The following is a 19,636-nucleotide window of genomic DNA, read 5'->3' as shown; positions in this document are numbered from 1 at the left end:
GGCATAATCTGTAAATATCAAACAGATGTCTAACAGGATTGAACAATCCCAGCCTTTCTGGAATGTTTTATTTTTAAGAGACACTTTATGTAAATTTCTGAGATGGGTCTCCAGAAGAAGAGAGAGCAAATTATATCAACCCAAAAGAGGTGCAGATTTTTATCAGTGCTATAAAACTACAGAGACCTGTCAAGAAATTTGATTAAGTAACACTACGAAAATAATAGGTTTAGGGTCAGCTCATGAGATGTTTAACAACTTATGTTTAATAATCTTATAACAATGTTTTAACATATACTTTCTCAGTGAGGCCACCAGATGCACATAAATACTACCAAAACTTACATCGTCAAGGCCATAAATATTCCTCTTTTTGCAGTGCAATCACTTCACAAAAAGACAATTGTTTTGATCTATTAAAATTTCGGTAAACTACAAGGTTCCTTTTGTGCAGCCAAGTAGGTCAAGCAAGTTCACAATCATCTGAAAACTAGCTCAAATAAGTTTCGATGCATTCTGAACCACAGATTATTCAGAAAACTGTCATCATCAATGTATTTCTTCTTCACTAAAATCATTATATCTACATTTATTTTCAAGGTAACATTCATTTCCTTTAAATAGTAAGATTTTACAGGGCATGATTTATGTATATGTTGTCCATTTCCACTTCTCTATACCTATTTACTTTTAAAGCTTTCAAACAAACAAAACTACATGGATATATTAAGTACCTTAGCTGACTATTATTTTTTCAATCCACTGACTGACTGCTTGAACGTTGCCTGAAATGACAAGGTCTGGGAAAATCACAGGCCAAGACCCATCTGAATCTGTTCCGTTTGATACTCCAAGTATCAAGTTCCTTTGATACTCCAAGAGAGTTGGAACTCCCTTGATACAGACACATTTGCAGTATTCAAGTAAGAGTTGTTGTTTAGTCCCTAAGTCATGTCCGACTTTTCTGCAACCCCATGGACTGTAGCCCACCAGACTCCTCTCTCTGTCCATGGGGTTTTCCAGGCAAGAATACAGGGTTGCCATTTTCTTCTTCAGGGAATCTTCCTGACCCAGGGATGCAACTCACATCTTCTGTACTGCAGGCAAGATTTTTTACTGCTGAGCCACCAGGGAAGCCTTTGAATAATTAAGGATAAAAGAGAATATGTAAATGGCATGCTAATTCACAGCTAGAAGGCCTATGACCAGGCTTCACAGGATGCAACCTAGACATAACAAGCATTATGGAAGAAAGACATACCCCTGATACAGAAGAAACATGATTTGAGATTTCCACTGATGATTATCTTCAAGTTTGCTATTGAGTCCATGTAGTAAATTTGTGTTTCATATATTTTTCAGTTCTGAAATTACCACTTGATTCTTTTATATGGTTCTATATCAGAGAACTATCTTTCTATTCATTTCAAAAATGTTCACTTTTGCCTCACTGCCCGGTGATATAACATAGCAGTTGCTTTAAAGTCTTTTTCTGATAATTCCATCATCTGAATCATCTCAGGGTTGGCATCTATTTATTGTCTATTCTTGTAAAAAATAGTCAGATTTTCCTGTTTCTTTGTATGTAAAATAATTCTGTACTATAGCCTAGGCATTCTGAATATTAGTTTATGAAATCAGATTCTGTTAACATCTTCTGGAGAATCTGATTTTTTTTTGTTGTTGTTGCCTAAGTTATATATTGCATGCCTCCTCTGCATGCACCACTCCAGCAAGTCTAGGATTTGAACAGTGGTTTACATCATAGGTCAGTTCTCCGTCTTTTCTGTTTCTTTGGGTCTGTCCATGCATGTGTAGCTCATGAGTAAGGTGGGACCTCTGTGAGTCTCCTTTCACATTAGCCCTCTTCTCTGTGAGTTGTCTCCAGCATGCATCAATTTCCCCAAATCCTCTGACGAGAAAAATGGTTTTCTCTCAGTTTTAGTCTTTATGCCACCATGGCAATGCAGCTTTATAGACAGAGATGGTCTCAGGGCAGACTTAAGAGAGAAAAAGAATAAAAAAGGGGAGGTGATTTACTTTTCCTTGTCTTCTGGTAAGAAATAAGGGTCTTCTCTTGGGGTTTTTGCAAACTTTCATACCCACTGTGCAGTTCCCTAGTTCAGCCCACTATTTGGTCAAAGCTGGGTCATGGAATGAGAGAATAGGCATATTCACCACTATACAGGCTATTTTTCAAGTTATGACTTCTCAATTTGCCTATTATTAATTTTCAGAGTCCTTAGATAGCTAGCTGCTTTTGGTATTCTATTGAGTATTTCATTCTAATCAGTCAGACAGAAGCTTACTCCATTTCAGCCTATTCACTGTATTATATTTATTTCCCAACAGACTTTCACCTCATGGCTTTAGTAGTTCAAGGTGGCTCAGAAGTAAAGAATTCACCTGCCAGTGCAGGAGACGCAAGTTCAATCCCCAGGTCAGGAAGATTCCATCCTCTGGAGGAGGAAATGGCAACCTACTCCAGTATTCTTGCCTGGAGAATGCCATGGACAGGGGAGCCTGGTGGGCTACAGTCTATAGCGTTGCAAAGAGTCAGACATGACTGATTAACTGAGCACGCATGCACACAACTGGTCATTATCTAGATCACAATTCTATTAGAAATTGCACTGTGGTGAGTTTCTAATCCTATCATTCTCCTAGCATTTCTTACTACCTATGATTCTTCTATTAACAGTCAACTTTCCCTCTGAACTATTTGGTTATCCTGGAAGAAAGTCTGTGCAGAAAATAAAAAATAAATGATCTTTCACTTACCAATGATTCCAGAGTAATGAAATGAGTTATTTTTAAAGAATTATTATAAACTTTTGAATTCTTATATATTTGGGTTTCAATTTTTAGTTAATATGTATTTTTAAACCTATTGTTATGGAAAATCTCAAATACACACAAAAGTAAAAAAGAATAATGATTAACTCATATATCCATCACCTATTTTCAATAATTATCAAATCATAGTCAATCTTGTTTCACCTATTCTGTCCCTTCCCCATTCCTTCCCATCTTCCTCTGTATTATTTAAATCAAATCCCCCAAACTATATTATTTCATCTGTAAATACTCTAGTATGAATTTATAAACTGTAAGGACTTTAAAAAAAAACATAATCACAATATCACTAATTTTAAAAGTTAAAAGATTTGAAAGATCTCTACACACAAAATGAAACATTTCTGAGAGTAATTTTAAAAGGTCTAAATACATGGGAGATAAACTATGGTTAATGTATTGAAAGTCTCAATATGGAAAGATATTTAATATATCCAATCCATCTACAGATTCAGCATTAAGCTAGACAATAATAGTAAGAAATAAAAAATACTTAACATGCTTAATATTAAGTAGGGATTTATTATTTATTCACTTCTTTAAGAAACTGACAGGCTGAGTATAAAATCTTAATTGAAATTCAGAAGGGCAAGTACAACCAAAGCAATTTTGAACAACAGAGGCTGGAGAATATAAAGCTATAATAATTAAGACAGTATGGCACTGGACTAACAACAAAGAATGGAACAGAACAAGCAGCAATGGAACAGAAACAGAGTCCAAAAAGAGACCCACAAATAACAGTCACCTTACCCACTGAGTTCCATAGCAAAGTACAGTCCTTTCAATAAATAATGCGAACCAAATGAATTTCCAAGTGGAAAACAAAATAAACCATGAATCCTACCACACACCATGCAAAAACCTAAACACTCAAGTTTATAGAGGAAAACATAGCAGAATTATCTTCTTGGCTTTGAGACAAAGAATCATCAGAACACGCAAAGCTAGGAAGCATCTACAAAAGCTAAACATCCAGATACCCTGAGACTTACCATGTTCCCCCTTGGTCATTTATCCAAAAGAAAGGCATACATATGTGCCAAAAGACATGCTCAAGAATGTTCACAGCAGAACTGTTTATAGTAGTCAAAAACTGACAATAAACCAAATGCTCATCAACCATACAATGGATGAATAAATTGTTGTATATACAAATAATGAAGTATTACAAAGCAATGAAAAAGGATGAGCTCCTGCCATATGACTCAATATGAATGACTCCTGCCAACAAGATGTTGATCATGAAAAAAATGAAGTTCAAAAATAGACAATACCAATGAATACTGAATCAAGCCAGAGTAACAGTTCCCTTTGGGAGAGCATGATGACTGTCAGGAGTCATGAAGGAGGCTCCAGGATTGATGAAAATGTTCTACATCTTGACCTTGGTATTGGTATTGGTTAAACAAGTGTTCACTTCATAAAATTTCATCAAAATGACACTCAGTATTTATGCACTGGATAATATGCATGTTTTAATATAAAGCATTTAAAAGTTAGCAATACTACATCAGTCCCTTGATCTTTCTATTTTTAATTTTTTGGTTATTTTACTTGGTGAAACTGAAGTCTAGTAGAACTAGGTTTCTATTATCAGTCTGCCTCCTACTTGGGTACTAAAAGTCATATTTACTTTCTTTTTCTGGACAATTACTGAAGCATAGTCTTACGTGTGGATCATTCCCACATTATGAGGGCAACAAAAGTCTACCCTGAAGTTATGTACAAACTAGATAATTCTAAGATAGTATTTTTTTTTCAATATATATATAATCAATTTTCTATACTGAGCTCCAAATCACCAGTTCCCACAGTCTGTATCTGGAAAAAAGGAGGTAAGAAAACACAAAGCTTCTAAGGCTTAGCATCTAGGCTCTGGTCTAGCTAAATTTGAAAAGTCAAAGTTGCTCAGTTGTGTCCAACTCTGCGACTCCACAGACTATACATTCAATTCTCCAGGCCAGAATACTGGAGTGGGTAGCCTTTCCCTTCTCCAGGGGATCTTCCCAAACCAAGGATCAAACCCAGGTCTTCTGCATTGCAGGTGGATTCTGACCAGCTGAGCCACAAGGGAAGCCAAACTTGAAAAAAGCATATCAAAACAAGGTGTGAGCATAATGCTGCTCTGAAATAAAATCAATTATTAAATGTAAAGTGCTTTAAAAATAAGGCATAAAGCAAAAGTGAACTTGCTCAGTTGTGTCCAACTCTTTGTGACCCCATGGACTATAGACCACCAGGCTCCTCCATCCATGGAATTTTCCAGGCAAGAGTACTGGAGTGGATTGCCATTTCCTTCTCCAGAGGATCTTCCCCACCCAGGGATCGAACCCGGGTCTCCCGCATTGCAAGCAGATACTTTTACCACCTGAGCCATGAGGGAAGAACTAAAAAAACAATAATAATAATGCATATCATAATGTAAATGCCCACCGAAAAGTCTGCAACTCTTTATACCCAGCTTGAAAAACATTATAACAGATCCTTACTCTTGAATTTCCTTCACAATATCGAAGATAATAAAAAATAGATCTACTTTAAAAAAAATATTTATGGAGCTAAGGGAAAACTTAAATAGATTTTTATTGAAACAAGCTGAAGTGAACATTAAAGAAAAGTACACGATAGATGAAAATTTAATAAACTATACCTAGGATGTTTTTTTCAGTTCTAAACTATACTACTATTTAACAATGATGTCAGGAGAAGTCCTATATATACTTTATCCAATCTGCCAAATTTTAACATCTGCATCATCATCTTTACACACAGATAAACATATTTTCTGAAACATTTGAGAGTAAGGTGCATATACCATTCCCTTTAATACTCCCAAATACTTAAATGTGTACCTCCTAAGAACAAAGATATCCTTTTACAATCTAACGTCTATTTTTCAAAAGGGGTAAATAAAGTCCTCTAGGGCTTTCTTCTTCCTCCAGTTTAGGATTCAGTTTAGTCATGTATTGGATTTAGCCATTGTATCTCCTGAGCAGAGATATTAAGAAGAGGTGGCAAGAATACACAGAAGAACTGTACAGAAAAGATCTTCACAACCCAGATAATCACGATGGTGTGATCACTCACCTAGAGCCAGACATCCTGGAATGTGAAGTCAAGTGGGCCTTAGAAAGCATCACTCCAAACAAAGCTAGTGGAGGTGATGGCATTCCAGTTGAGCTATTTCAAATCCTGAAAGACGATGCTGTTAAAGTGCTGCACTCAATATGCCAACAAATTTGGAAAACTCAGCAGTGGCCACGGGACTGGAAAAGGTCAGTTTTCATTCCAATCCCAAAGAAAGGCAATGCCAAAGAATGCTCAAACTACTGCACACTTGCACTCATCTCACACACTAGTAAAGTAATGCTCAAAATTCCCCAAGCCAGGCTTCAGCAATAGGTGAACTATGAACTTCCAGACGTTCAAGCTCGTTTTAGAAAAGGCAGAAGAACCAGAGATCAAACTGCCAACATCCACTGGATCATCGAAAAAGCAAGAGAGTTTCAGAAAAACATCTATTTCTGCTTTATTGACTATGCCAAAGCCTTTGACTGTGTGGATCACAATAACTGTGGAAAATTCTTCAAGAGATGGGAATACCAGACCACCTGACCTGCCTCTTGAGAAACCTGTATGCAGGTCAGGAAGCAACAGTTAGAACTGGCCATGGAACAACAGACTGGTTCCAAATAGGAAAAGGAGTACGTCAAGGCTGTATATTGTCACCCTGCTTATTTAACTTATATGCAGAGTATATCATGAGAAACGCTGGGCTGGAAGAAGCACAAGCTGAAATCAAGATTGCCCGGAGAAACATCGATAACCTCAGATATGCAGATGACACCACCCTTATGGCACAAAGTGAAGAACTAAAGAGCCTCTTAATGAAAGTGAAAGAGGAGAGTGAAAAAGTTGGCTTAAAGCTCAACATTCAGAAAACTAAGATCATGGCATCCAGTCCCATCACTTCACGGCAAACAGATGGGGGAAGAGTGGCTGACTTTATTTTTCTGGGCTCCAAAATCATTGCAGATGGTGACTGCAGCCATGAAATAAAAAGATGCTTACTCCTTGGAAGAAAAGTTATGACCAACCTAGACAGAATACTAAAAAGCACAGACATTACTTTGTCAACAAAGGTCCATCTAGTCAAGGCTATGGTTTTTCCAGGGGTCATGTATGGATGTGAGAGTTGAACTATCAAGAAAGCCAAGTGCCAAAGGATTGATGCTTTTGAACTGTGGTGTTGGAGAAGACTCTTGAGAGTCCCTTGGACTGCAAGGAGATCCAACCAGTCCATCCTAAAGGAAATCAATCCTGAGTGTTCACTGTAAGGACTGATGCTGAAGCTGAAACTCCAATACTTTGGCCACCTCATGCGAAGAGTTGACTCACTGGAAAAGACCCTAATGCTGGGAAGCATCGGGGGCAGAAGGAGAAGGGGATGACAGAGGATGAGATGGCTGGATGGCATCACCGACTCGATGGACATGAATCTGAGTAAACTCCGGGAGTTGGTGATGGATAGGGAGGCCTGGTGTGCTGCATTCATGGGGTCGCAAAGAGTCAGACATGACTGAACTGAACTGAAACACCTTTTAAATTGTCTTGTCTTTATAAGGTATTCTGCAAGACATGATTTTAAGACATAGGTTCTTGAGCAAATCAAACAGGGAAGTTTCATTAAAAAAGAGATTCAATTGAAGAGTTGGGAAAAGTTTCAGAAGACTTAGATGAGAATATATAAAACTTCCTACTCAAGAGTGGCTTTAGTATATATATTTTTTAAAGCTTTATTATCAAAAGGTTTCTAGATTTGATACTGTTAAATCCTATCCCTCAAGATGTCAAAACATTATTATAACTTAGATGAATTAAAAATTATTAATTAACAGACAAATCTGGCCAATGATTTGATAGCTATCTGTAGGGAATGAATGCAGAAATGGATTCAGAAAAAATTACTGTTTTCATCAAAATTCTCTCCTACAGTAACAAAAAGACACCTAATCCCAGTAAGCAAATCTTTAAATGAACTGGAATTATTGTGACCCTGCATAGAAACAATAGCTATTTGAGATGCAAGATATCATGTACTTTTACTCAACAAACATTGACTGTGTGCCAACTATGTGCCAGATCTATGACAGCTACAAAGAGATCAAATAATTTAAAAAAATCAGGCATGGTACTCATCCTTAAGAAACTTATAATTTAGCAAACCTAAGATTCCTGCTTTCAAATAGGAAAGGTATTATTTTTCTCTATGCTGAAAATGAAGCAACTAGGATACAGTGTGGTAAATGTGTCAAACTGCACAGAACTGTGAAATGTTCCAGAGACACAAGAAGTTAGCAATAGTTGCTCAGTCATGTCTGACTCTTTGCAAACCCATGGACAGCAGCCTGCCAGGCTCCTCTGTCCATGGAATTCTCCAGGCAAGAATACTGGAGTGGGTTGCCATTTCCTTGTCCAGGGGACTTTCTCAACCCAGGGAAAGAACCTGGATCTCCCACATCACAGGGAGATTCTTTACCATCTGAGCCACCAGGGAAGCCACAGAAGAGCACAAGAAAGGTAGATCCTAAAATTGTGGTCTTAAATCTCATAGAGGATTTAATTTGCCTCTGTCAGGCTGCAGACGACTCCTTAAAAATATCCTCCAATCTATCCATTGACTCCAAAAGGGACCATGTTCCTTAATCCCCAATGTACATACTAGCCTTGTTACACTGAGTCAGTCACCAACTACTTTCCAAATAAAATATTAGTACTTTTACATAAAAATATGATAACAGATATATCTCCTTACACAGAAACAGATAATGTCCTTTACAGATAAACTCCTTACATAGAAAAAAACAGAAACTGCACAAAAGGTATATACTACTAGATACTTTTAGAATGGATGTGATAATAAATATGCAAATCGAAGACTGGCTGGTCATAGTGGTTCTTTAATAATTTAACTGTGTCGGTGATAGGCTATAGGAGGTCATATGAGTCAGTGAAGCTTGGTTCTTTTCAAAGTTGTATGTAACCTAATACCTTTTCATTCAATTAGTGTGAGGAATGCCACGGCTAGAAGAAACAGGATGAAGAGTGTTAGAATGTTAATTTTAAACATTTTGTTAGGAGAGTTGAACCTTATAATAATAATGATTTTTTTATACAATTACTAGGCTCTGCAGTCTAACCTGTGTTCTCTAGCAGGGTGTTTTCATGAATTAAGATTATATCATTAAGTAGTTTTACAGTGCTTTTGAAAAGTAGGCCTTATTTCTGTCTTTTTGTACTGGGAGAAATATATAATAGAAACTGACTTGGATTACTCTGGTGTAAACTCATATTACATAGGACCTTAACTACTGAATAAATGAATATTTAATATTGGTTATGCCATTGGGATGTCCTGACCCAACATCAAGATTCTAAACCCTACTGTCGATATGAACTCTAGAGTAAGACTATGCTGTTATCTGTAGTGTAACTTGCTCCGTTGATCAATTTTTTGGATCAGTAAGGGATCAAACATTTTGACTATTTGGTCTAAATTTTAATCATTCGGAGACTTCTCTGTTCTGTGAGATCACCCGAAACAAAACCGCTAACCTATATAAAAGTTTTATTATCCCACGATGATTTAGTTCATTGGTGGGGGGGGGGGGGGCATTAATTAAATAAAGCTCCATACAGTCTCTGGTCTTATTTTGTTATTCCCACCTCTTCACAGGAAGGTCAATTACTCAGAAAACAAGCGATTATGCTACCTTTGCATGGTCAGGATAATAGACGTCACTGGGCAAGCAGTGCTTCTAATACTAGTCAGACTAGAGGTGATACACTCGGTACATAGGCAAGGTTTGTACTTGTTGAGTTCCTTTTACTTTTTAAAAATCTTTTGGTAGGTGCATACCTCTGTCAGATTAAGAGTAATTTTAAAAAATAATTTAACATTGACTTAGATTGTTGTTAACTACTAGTGATTCCATAACTTATATAAGCTTATGCAAGAAGAAATATTTCCTGTTAGTCATATTAACATTATTGTTTCTTTTAATTAATAGATTAGTCCAGTATTAAACTAGGAGTCGATTTATTGTTGGTATTAAAGTAAATGTGTTGCCAAGCTTGAATACTTAATGGCTGTTTTTTAAGGCGACTATGGTGTTATTTTTACTCTCCAGATAAGGTTGTATCCTGTTTCTAAGGAGTTGAAACTTTTTAGATTAACATTTAAAAATACATTAAAATTTCTGATTTTTTAATAGTTTGTAAAGAGGAACTAAGATCTAAGATTCCTTTTTTTGGACAACCAGCTCTCATCAGGCTTGTTAGGCTTATCACCTCTACTTATAAATATTCCTGGAATTTTGCTATATAGATGACTTTGTTCTAATAAACCGTTCGTAAGGAGCTCATCTTGCTTCTGGGTATTTAAGTTCTCTTTGTTAAAAATTTCCTAGTTAAATCATAATACAAAAGGTAAAAGGGGAAAGGTTTGTTTTTTATTATTTTTAATGCTTTTTTTTATCATGCCCTTACAGTATTTTCTATATAGCACCCCAAATTTTTAACTTTCCATCTCTTATACTTTAAATACTGGGTGAATAATGTATTTAATCTGCTTATAACAGTTGAATTTGTGGGAGTTTTGGGACAGATTTAAAGTATCCATAAATTATGAAACTCCTGAGAGTAAAATAAACTAGGTGTTTTTATTTACACTATCCTTTGATTTATCCAAGCACACTTTCTAGTATGCTTCCCTCATTAAGACTTTATCTCCTCATACGTGTTTGGTACTTGCTAAGAGGTTATAAAGGTTATTAATTGAGGAGGGTGATGGATGGAATGTGAATGCTTGATGGTCTGATTCAACTAGGCACTCTAATCTTAATTTACTACCATAGACTCCTTTGGTTTTTAGTTTCATAAAAACTTTCATATAGTAAGAAATATGTTCTTGAAATAGAAAATGTAGTCCATTTCCTCCTATCCCACAAGTTAACATTTTGACCTAGTATTTTTATGTATAAAAATTATACTTTCTATTATTCCTTTTTAGAGTTTGCTGAAAACAGCAGTATACAGACTGAATTAGCAAATGCTGGTGAGGTTTATCAGGGTTTATCAGGCTCCTCTAGAGGGGTATGAAGCACCATCAAGTCTCTTGAGTTTTAAGCTATTGCTAATAGAACTCTGGCAAATAATTTTGTTACTATAATTATCTGAGTTTAGGGCTAAGCATAATGGGTTATCTAATCCTGGTTTGAATCTTAGCTGTCGTGTGATCAAGAACTGCTAAAGTCACTTTTGTAGTTTATTTTTATTTTAGCTATAGCTTTTTACGGTTTAGCTAGAACTTTTTTTATTATTCTTTAACACAATTTGCACTGGTTTTCTATTAATTTGAGTTAATCATATGACTGCAGTGGCTAGCACAAAATTTACCAACCCTAAATAACATAACTAAGTCCAGTTTTCATTCATGGCTTAATTTGTATCACTGCTGTATCCCATGAGGGTGTAGCTTAAGCAAGGCAATATGACCTACTATTTTTGTGTGCTTGATATCTGCTTCTTTTAATCATGATTTAGAGGATAGTCTGTTTAAGCAGGCTTCCCAGCTGGTACTAGTGGTAAAGAACCTGCCTGTCAATGCAGGAGACATAAGAGACATGTGTTCGATCACTGGGTTGGGAAGATCCCCTGGAGGAGAGCATGGCAACCCACTCCAGTATTCTTGCCTGGAGAGTCCCATGGACAGAGGAACCAGGCGGGCTATAGTCCACTGGGTCGCAAAGCTGGACACAACTGAAGCGGCTTGCACGCACGCACTGCTTAAGACATTATGGTAACACTAAAACCTGGTAAAAAAACTGAGAGTACTATTGTAATTTTCTTCCTAATATGTCCATTTACACTTTAGAAGAAAAGTAATACCAGAATCAACTTATCGCCCGCTTGAAAACAGCAACACAGGTCTAATGAGAATATGGATTATACTTTCCAGGATAGAAAAAACGTGTAAGTTCAGCCACTGAGAATTGGTTATTAACTCTTATCTCCCTCTAATTTTCCCCAACTCATTTCTTATGTTAGCACTCAATCTATATAAATACTTTTCCAACTAGGTAGAGCAGAGGTCAGCTAACTTACTCTATGCTGCTGCTGCTGCTAAGTCACTTCAGTCGTGTCTGACTCTGTGCGACCCCACAGATGGCAGCCCACCAGGCTCCTCCATCCCTGGGATTCTCCAGGCAAGAATACTGGAGTGGGTTGCCACTTCCTTCTCTGATTTACTCTATAAAGGGTCATGAAGTAAATATTTTTGGCTTCCTGGGCCCTAAGGTCTCTGATGCAACTCCCTAACTCTGCCTCTATAGCCTGAAAACAGCCATACACAATATGTAAAAAAACAAGATTGGCTGTATATCAATAAAGCTTTATTCATAAACAGTAAACCTGAGTTTCATATAATTTCAACATATTGCAAAGTAGTACTCTTCTTCCAGGATTTTTTCCACTAAACATTTAAAAATGTAAAGACTATTCTTAGTTTACAGGTCATACAAAACAGGCAGTAGGCTGGATTTGGTAGTGTGCAAACCCTAGATGGACAGACCTGCTTATAAGCTGGAGTTGTAGCTGGTGACTGGCCCATCTTTACCTCAGTCACCTGATCTCTAAACGTAAAACCTGACATGAAATAATTCTTATTATACTTTTCATTCATTTGCAAGTCACCTTTCTCTCTCTCTCAAAAAAAAAAAGAAAAGTTATAGTTCTTACTTTCAGATGGTAACTTTGAAGAATTTCAAGAACTGCTGAAATACATCTGGATATCAATTAATTTTCAATAAATAATTTTTCACTTCTCTTGAGAATAAAAATTCTAAAGATAAATAAAAGCTATCAAAGAAGGTAGCAGGCTATGCTCTAAATGTTCTTATAATAATCTGTCCTATGCTCCTTGCAAGAAGATTGCAAACCTCACTGTACCCAATATTTATGTCAAAAAAAAAAAAGAGAAGGCATACTTCTGAGCTCAAAATGAAGACTGAAGATATCTAGTGAAACTCACCAAGTTGTAAAGATTCATCTAAGAGGAATACAGAATTTTCCAAAGGCATCTTACACTGTGACAAAATCAGCTTCTAAGTTTCAGCAGCTTTACAGGAAAAAATAAATAAATAAAAAATCCATGAAACAAGGGCAGCTGTGGAAATATTAACCAAATTCTAAGTAACAATACTGCCAGTATTTTTTTTCCATCCACATATACATTAATTGAGGCTTCCTATGTGCCAGGAATTGGGGATGCAGCAATGAACATGTCAGATTCTATCAATCCCTCTGGAGTTCAGTCTGTAGGGTTACTCCAAATAGGATGAAAGATTTTAAAACCATGATGGTGTGAAAGGGGAGCATGGCAGAGATACAAACTAGTCTGGTGGGAATTTGTTAGAAAATGTCTCCTAAAAAAGAGGTAATTAATGCAAGCATGAGTAGGATCTGACCAAATAAAGCAACTGGGGAGGGGAGAGAAAGAATATGTTACATTAAAGGGAACAGCATGTTCAAAGGGGCAGATGTAGGAGAGGATATGGCATCTGTGTGAAAGTAAAAGAAGTCGGGTGTGACTGCTCAGAGTAAGCAAAGAGATGAGAAGGTCATTCTCTGAGATGAGATATGGGCAAAGGAAGAAAGTAAGGAGTTAGAACAATTTGCCTTGCACCACTCAGTCACACAGGGCTAACAGGCAGAGCTCACTTTAAGCCCTCACCACTTGACTGCAATAGAATAACCGTTCTGCAGCTCTTCTCAGCCCTCTGTCATCAAGGGTCTTAGAAGAGGACCCCTGCAAAGAAAGCTGACGGAAAGTCTTAAGGATGATGATCCTATCATGGAGTTTTTGGAAGGGCCTGAGAGAAAACTGCCAACCTCACTACGAATGGAAGAAGTGATCAACTAACCATCAGGAGCCCTCCTGCAAAATGAAGGGAAAGAAGAGTCCCAGCACCATCCTCAATTACTAATGAATAGTTGTCAAGCATTTTATTCTGTATGAAGTCTAGTTGTAAGTGCTTTACATGTATTAACAAATTTAATCCTCACAACATCCCTGTGAGATGGTGCTTTTTATTACTCTCTATTTCCAGTATGGTTTTACAAACAGTCCAAAGATCATCATTAATTTTTATTAACAATTGAAATGAAAATTATTAGAAATGTTAATGATACTTCTTTCCACCATATTAAAAGAATTTTAATTACCCTTCAATAGGAAAAGTACTATTTTAAAGATTAATTAACAAAAACAAAAGATTTCACAACATTAATTGGGTTATTTCTCTTTCAACTAGCAGTTCCGTTAGACAAGGAGTTGGAAATTCTGTTCCTTGCTCATTCATTCACTTACTATGATAGGTTCTACATATCCAATGATAAGGGGGAAAAAACACCAAATTCCTGCCCTCATGGAGTTTTACTCACTGAAATGAAAATTGATACCCCCTAGCAATTATGTTTTTATAACATATCCTACTTATAAAATGTTCTTATGTAAAGAGTCAAACTTTGCTTTTTCCAGTTTTTCTATGGTGTTTCCAGTAGTCATGTACAAATGCGAGAACTGGACCATAATAAAGTTGAGTGCTGAAGAACTGATACTTTGAAATTGTGGAGCTGGAGAAGACTTTTGAGAGTCCCTTGGACTGCAAGGAGATCCAGCCAGTCCATCCTAAAGGGTATCGACACTGAACACTCACTGGAAGGACTGATGCTGAAGCTGAAGCTCCAACACTTTGGTCACCTGATGTCAAGAGCCAATTCACTGGAAAAGACCCTGATGCTGGGCAAGATTGAGGGCAGGAGGAGAAGATCACTGGACGGCATCACCGACTCAATGAACATCAGTTTGAGCAAACTGCAGGAGACAGTGAAGGACAGGGAAGCCTGGCATGCTGCAGTCCATGGGGGTCACGAAGAATCAGACACAACTTAGCAACTAAACAACAACAAAGAGTCAAACTACAGAATCAAATCTTTTTTTTTTTTTTTAGAATCAAATCTTTATATTGTACATTCTTAAGAGTTACAGTGTCACATCCAGTGGCGGAAAAAAATCTTCAGTGGAAATTAAAATGGTTTCTTGCCTTCCAAAGCACAATGCTCTACTCTTGGGTCTCATGAAGCAGACAATAAAGAAAAAAAAAATGTCTGAAAAGGCCCTTTAAAGGAGTAATAATAAAAAAAAAGCTTGAGAAACACTGCTTTAGATCAAACTTTCAATTTAAATCAATACAGAAAAGGAGTAAGTAAAATGACATCAAGAAGAAGCAACCAGATAAATTCAGAATGAGAAATAGTCTATAGAACTGATCTAGTTTCTTATATATATATATATATATATATATACTTAGAAATATTTACAGATGAATTAGATGTGGAATATGCTTCAAACAGATTCAGGAGGAGGTACACAGCTGAAGGTATAGACAAAACAAGACAGGTCCTGAGTTGATAGTTATTAAAGCTGAGAGTTCATCATTCTATTCTGTACTACTATTGTATATGTATTCCATTAAAACAAAAGCATATGTTATTTGAGGAAGATTTTGAATTCTTAAGAACTGGAGCAGAACTGTGTAATACATAGCTGGTACAAACATTTTCTATCAAAGGTGATCTACAAACCGGTATCACTTTTCTCCCGAATAAACTGTACTCTTAAGAAAAAAAAAGGACTCAAGAAACATAACAACTAACTGCTAATATCCCATCTGAATTCTGATTCAAACAATATAAAAAGGTATTTTTCAAACAACTGGAAAAGATCTAAATAAGAACTAGGTATTATATAGTATTAAGAAACTATGGTTAATTTGGTTAGATATGATAGAGTTTATGTAAGAAAATATCTTTACATTTTAAAAAAACATATAGAAGTATTTTACCGTCCCTGGTGGCTGAGGCGGTAAAGAATCTGCCCACAATGAGGGAGACCCGGGTCTGATCCCTGGGTCAGGAAGATGCCCTGGAGAAGGAAATCGCTACCCACTCCAGTATTCTTGCCTGGGAAATCCCATGGACGGAGGAGCTGGTGGGCTAGTCTGTGGGATCACAGAGAGTTGGACACGACTGAGTAGCTAACACTTAGAGGTATTAAAGAAATACCTTCTTATATTGTTTGATCAGAACTTTTTAACTACAGAAGTATTTAGAAGTGAAGTGACAATTCCTTTCATTCTTTTTTTTTTTTTTCCCCCTTAAAAAAAGAAAACCTGAAGAATCAAAGATGATGACAGTTTTGTCTCACTTTCCCCTTTGGAATGCCTACTGGTAAGACAGCACAGAAGTACGAAAAGTTTAAGATCTATAAAACAATGAAAAGAATGGAGTAGGAAGTTATGAACAGATGAAATGACACAGTAGATTTCTAGAGAATAGAAAGAAGATCCAAAGTGTGTTAACAGGTTAAGTAAAACTAGGGAAAGCACAGTTCAAAATTCACACACAGAGGGACTACCGTGGAGGCCTCAGTCAATCGTTCTGAGACTCTAGACTCAAATTAGCAGATAAAGAGGCTGAATACTGGTGACCTAGGAAAAAGTTTTACCTGTCTCCTTTCTCTGCACCCACTTCTTGGCTAGGCAAGCCCAGTGGCAACCCTAAGCCAAAAACTGTGCCACTCTTTTCTAAAGAAATCTAGCAGAAATCTGGCAAACTGCTCATAAAGAAACCAGAGGAATGTTAGTGTCCTGCGAGTCTATGGTGAATACGACAAATAGAAAGCTCCTGAGAATCACAAGAGGTTCCCTGCCCTTCTGCTCTAAACCTAAACTTGCCAGCAGACAAGACACTCCATCTATGTACTAAGAATTACCAACCAGTCTTTTCAAACAGAGAAAGCAATTAAGAAAAAACCCCACCTATCCAACAAGAAAAAAACACCCCACTGTAGCTATAGAAAGTAATCAAGACATTCCTGTAGCAATATACATGAGTCAACTATGTAATTTCATATGAGGAGAAACCACAGCTAGAAAAAGACAAAGGTAAATACTAAATTAACCCCAGAAGGCTCACAAAGTATTCAGGTACAGAAGAAAAGGATTAAACAATCGAAATATCCTTAAGACACTCCTAAAGAAACTGCATTCAATAAAACAAAAACAGAATGCTACAATGATACAGATTTTATAACACCAAGAATTGTTGTAAATACTTTACAAATATGAACTCCTTTGCCCACAAAGTAGTTATCCTCATTTCATAGCTCAGAAAGAGAGCGCAGAAAGGTTAAATAATTTACCTAAGGTCATATGGTTATTAAGTAGTGGAGCTGGGATCTTAAGACACAGTCTGGCAGTCTAGTTCTATTGTATATGCTTTTAACAACTATACTATGTTGCCTCTTGAAATAACACCAACAGAAAATAAGCAAAGGTACTGGAATACTTACAATCTGCTTACAGACATTCACAGAAAAGCAAGAACATGTAGCTAAAGAAATCTGTAAGAATAAGGAATAAAAAGGCAATGACAGAAAACATAAGAGATATGATATAAGGATCAAACCAGAAAGCCAATATTCTGCTGATGAGAATTCCAAAGTGAAAGAACATAGAAAACCAAGAAATATTACCAAAAAACAGTGAGAACATTTCCTATACCTGAATGGAAACACCTGCATTTCAACAGAAAAGGTCTATCAACTCCAGAGAGTTCAGATAGAATAACAACAACTCATACCTAGACACAGGGCTTCACTGATGGCACAATGGTGAAGAATCCACCCGCCAATGCAGCAGACACAGGCACTGTGGGTTCGATCCATGGGTTGAGAAGATCCCCTGCAGGAAGAAATGGCAACCACTCTAGTATTCTTGCCTGGAAAATTCCATGGCTAGAGGAGCCTGGCAGGCTACATCCCATGGGGTCACAAAAAGAGTCAGACACAAGTGAGCTACTGGGCATATACCTAGATATGTAACTATAAAATTCCAGAACTACAAAGACAACCTCATGCGAAGAGCTGACTCATCTGAAAAGTCCCTGATGCTGGGAGGGATTGGGGGCAGGAGGAGAAGGGGACGACAGAAGATGAGATGGCTGGATGGTATCACCGACTCGATGGGCATGAGTTTGAGTAGACTTCGGGAGTTGGTGATGGACAGGGAGGCCTGGAGTGCTGCGATTCATGGGGTCGCAAAGAGTCGGACACGACTGAGAGACTGAACCGACTGACTGACAAAGACAACAGTGAGACACTAAAGTTCCCAAAGAGAGGAAGGGAAAGGGTTACTAAAATGTAACAAGACTCAGAGTGGCATCAGCTTTCCTACCATCTTGATTTAAACAGAACAGAGAAAAGCTCATAAGTTCAAAAGGAAATTCACTCTGAATCTAAATTTCTACACTCAAACTACCAAGCAATTATGAACCAGGTGAAGGCCATGTTCAGGCATTCAAGAATATTTACATCTTAAGTATCCTGTATATTGAAGTTACTTTGGAACATATTCCAGCAAAAAGAAAGAGAATGCCACGAAACAGGAAGATGGGATATCTAAGGAACAGTAAATCAAACCCAGAAATGCAGTGAAAGAGTATCTCAGAATGTCAGATACTCAGCAGGCTTCCCTCTTACGAAGACTGAAGGAAGTAGGAAAACTCTAAAAGAGATGTCTCTAGGAAAACCAGGGATTCCTTCCAACAAATAAAAGATACTGTGATTCAAGCAGGAAACATTTCTATCAAGGAAAAAAAGGTAATTACAGAATGGGGGGGGGATGAACAAGTTTAAACAAACAAGTCAGAATATAAGGCAAACTCGTGGCATGACTGTGAAAAAATCTGCCCTAAGATAACTAAACTTACGTTTTTTTTGATAACATTTTTTTTTTTGAGTTCCATTATAACTTTGTACTCATGAAAAACACACAGCTCAATGAGTAACTGTAATTTACTATGTTCAGCTTTTAGAATCAACCTACTGAAAAGCCTGAATGTTTTTGTTTTGGCCATACCATGCAGCATGCAAGGTCTCAGTTCCCCAACCAGGGATCAAACCTGTGCCCTCTGCATTGGGAGCGTGGAGTCTTAACCACTGCAATGTCTTAAATCTCATTACACAACAGAATAAAAATGTCATGCAATCAACCCGGTCACACACAAAAGAAGAGGTAGAAATGAAAGTGAAGGCGAAGAAAAGACAAGATAGAGAAATGGATAAAGGCCCTACTATCCTAAAGGCCCTACTGTTCTTATCTTACATAGTAGGGATTTAAAATATAATGTAGAAGAAACATTATATTTACAATTGCACAGGTACCAAATGAAAGAACTAATTATACTATTTCAAACTTTAGGATGAAGAGAGATGAGTGATTAAGGACAGCAAAAGTAAGTTAAATCCTCATCACTCTCAGCAAAATCAAGAGAATAATTTAAAGTGAGTTAATCAAGAAATAAACCTTACCTGTCTCCTGAGAAACCTGCATGCAGGTCAAGAAGCAACAGTTAGAACCAGACATGGAAGGATGGACCAGTTTAAAATTGGGAAAGGAGTATGTCAAGGCTATAAATTGTCACCCTGCTTATTTAACTTACATGCAGAGTACGTCATGAGAAATGCTGTACTCGATGAAGCACAAGTTGGAAACAAGATTGCCGGAGAAACATCAATAACCTCAGATATGCAGATGACACCACCCTTATGGCAGAAAGCAAAGAGGGCCTAAGGGCCTCTTGATGAAGGTGAAAG

General features: G+C 37.0%; 1 protein-coding gene across 14 annotated transcripts in view; it reads right to left on the bottom strand.

Moving 5' to 3' along the window:
- CLOCK (clock circadian regulator) overlaps nucleotides 1–19,636 on the bottom strand; it is a 126,770-nt gene that overhangs the window by 80,527 nt on the left and 26,607 nt on the right. For 5 of the 14 annotated variants that reach the window (XM_061145925.1, XM_061145921.1, XM_061145920.1 and 2 more), the window contains one exon: nucleotides 17,623–17,723. The exons of the other annotated variants lie outside the window; for them this stretch is intronic. The gene's annotated coding sequence lies outside the window, so the exon portion shown is untranslated. The remainder of the gene's footprint in view (nucleotides 1–17,622; nucleotides 17,724–19,636) is intronic. 14 annotated transcript variants of the gene reach the window in all.

Source organism: Dama dama, chromosome 6, assembly GCF_033118175.1.
Source record: "Dama dama isolate Ldn47 chromosome 6, ASM3311817v1, whole genome shotgun sequence".
Classification (NCBI taxonomy): domain Eukaryota; kingdom Metazoa; phylum Chordata; class Mammalia; order Artiodactyla; family Cervidae; genus Dama; species Dama dama.
Note: the sequence above shows the minus strand (reverse complement) of the source record. Positions and strands in the feature narration are given on the sequence as shown.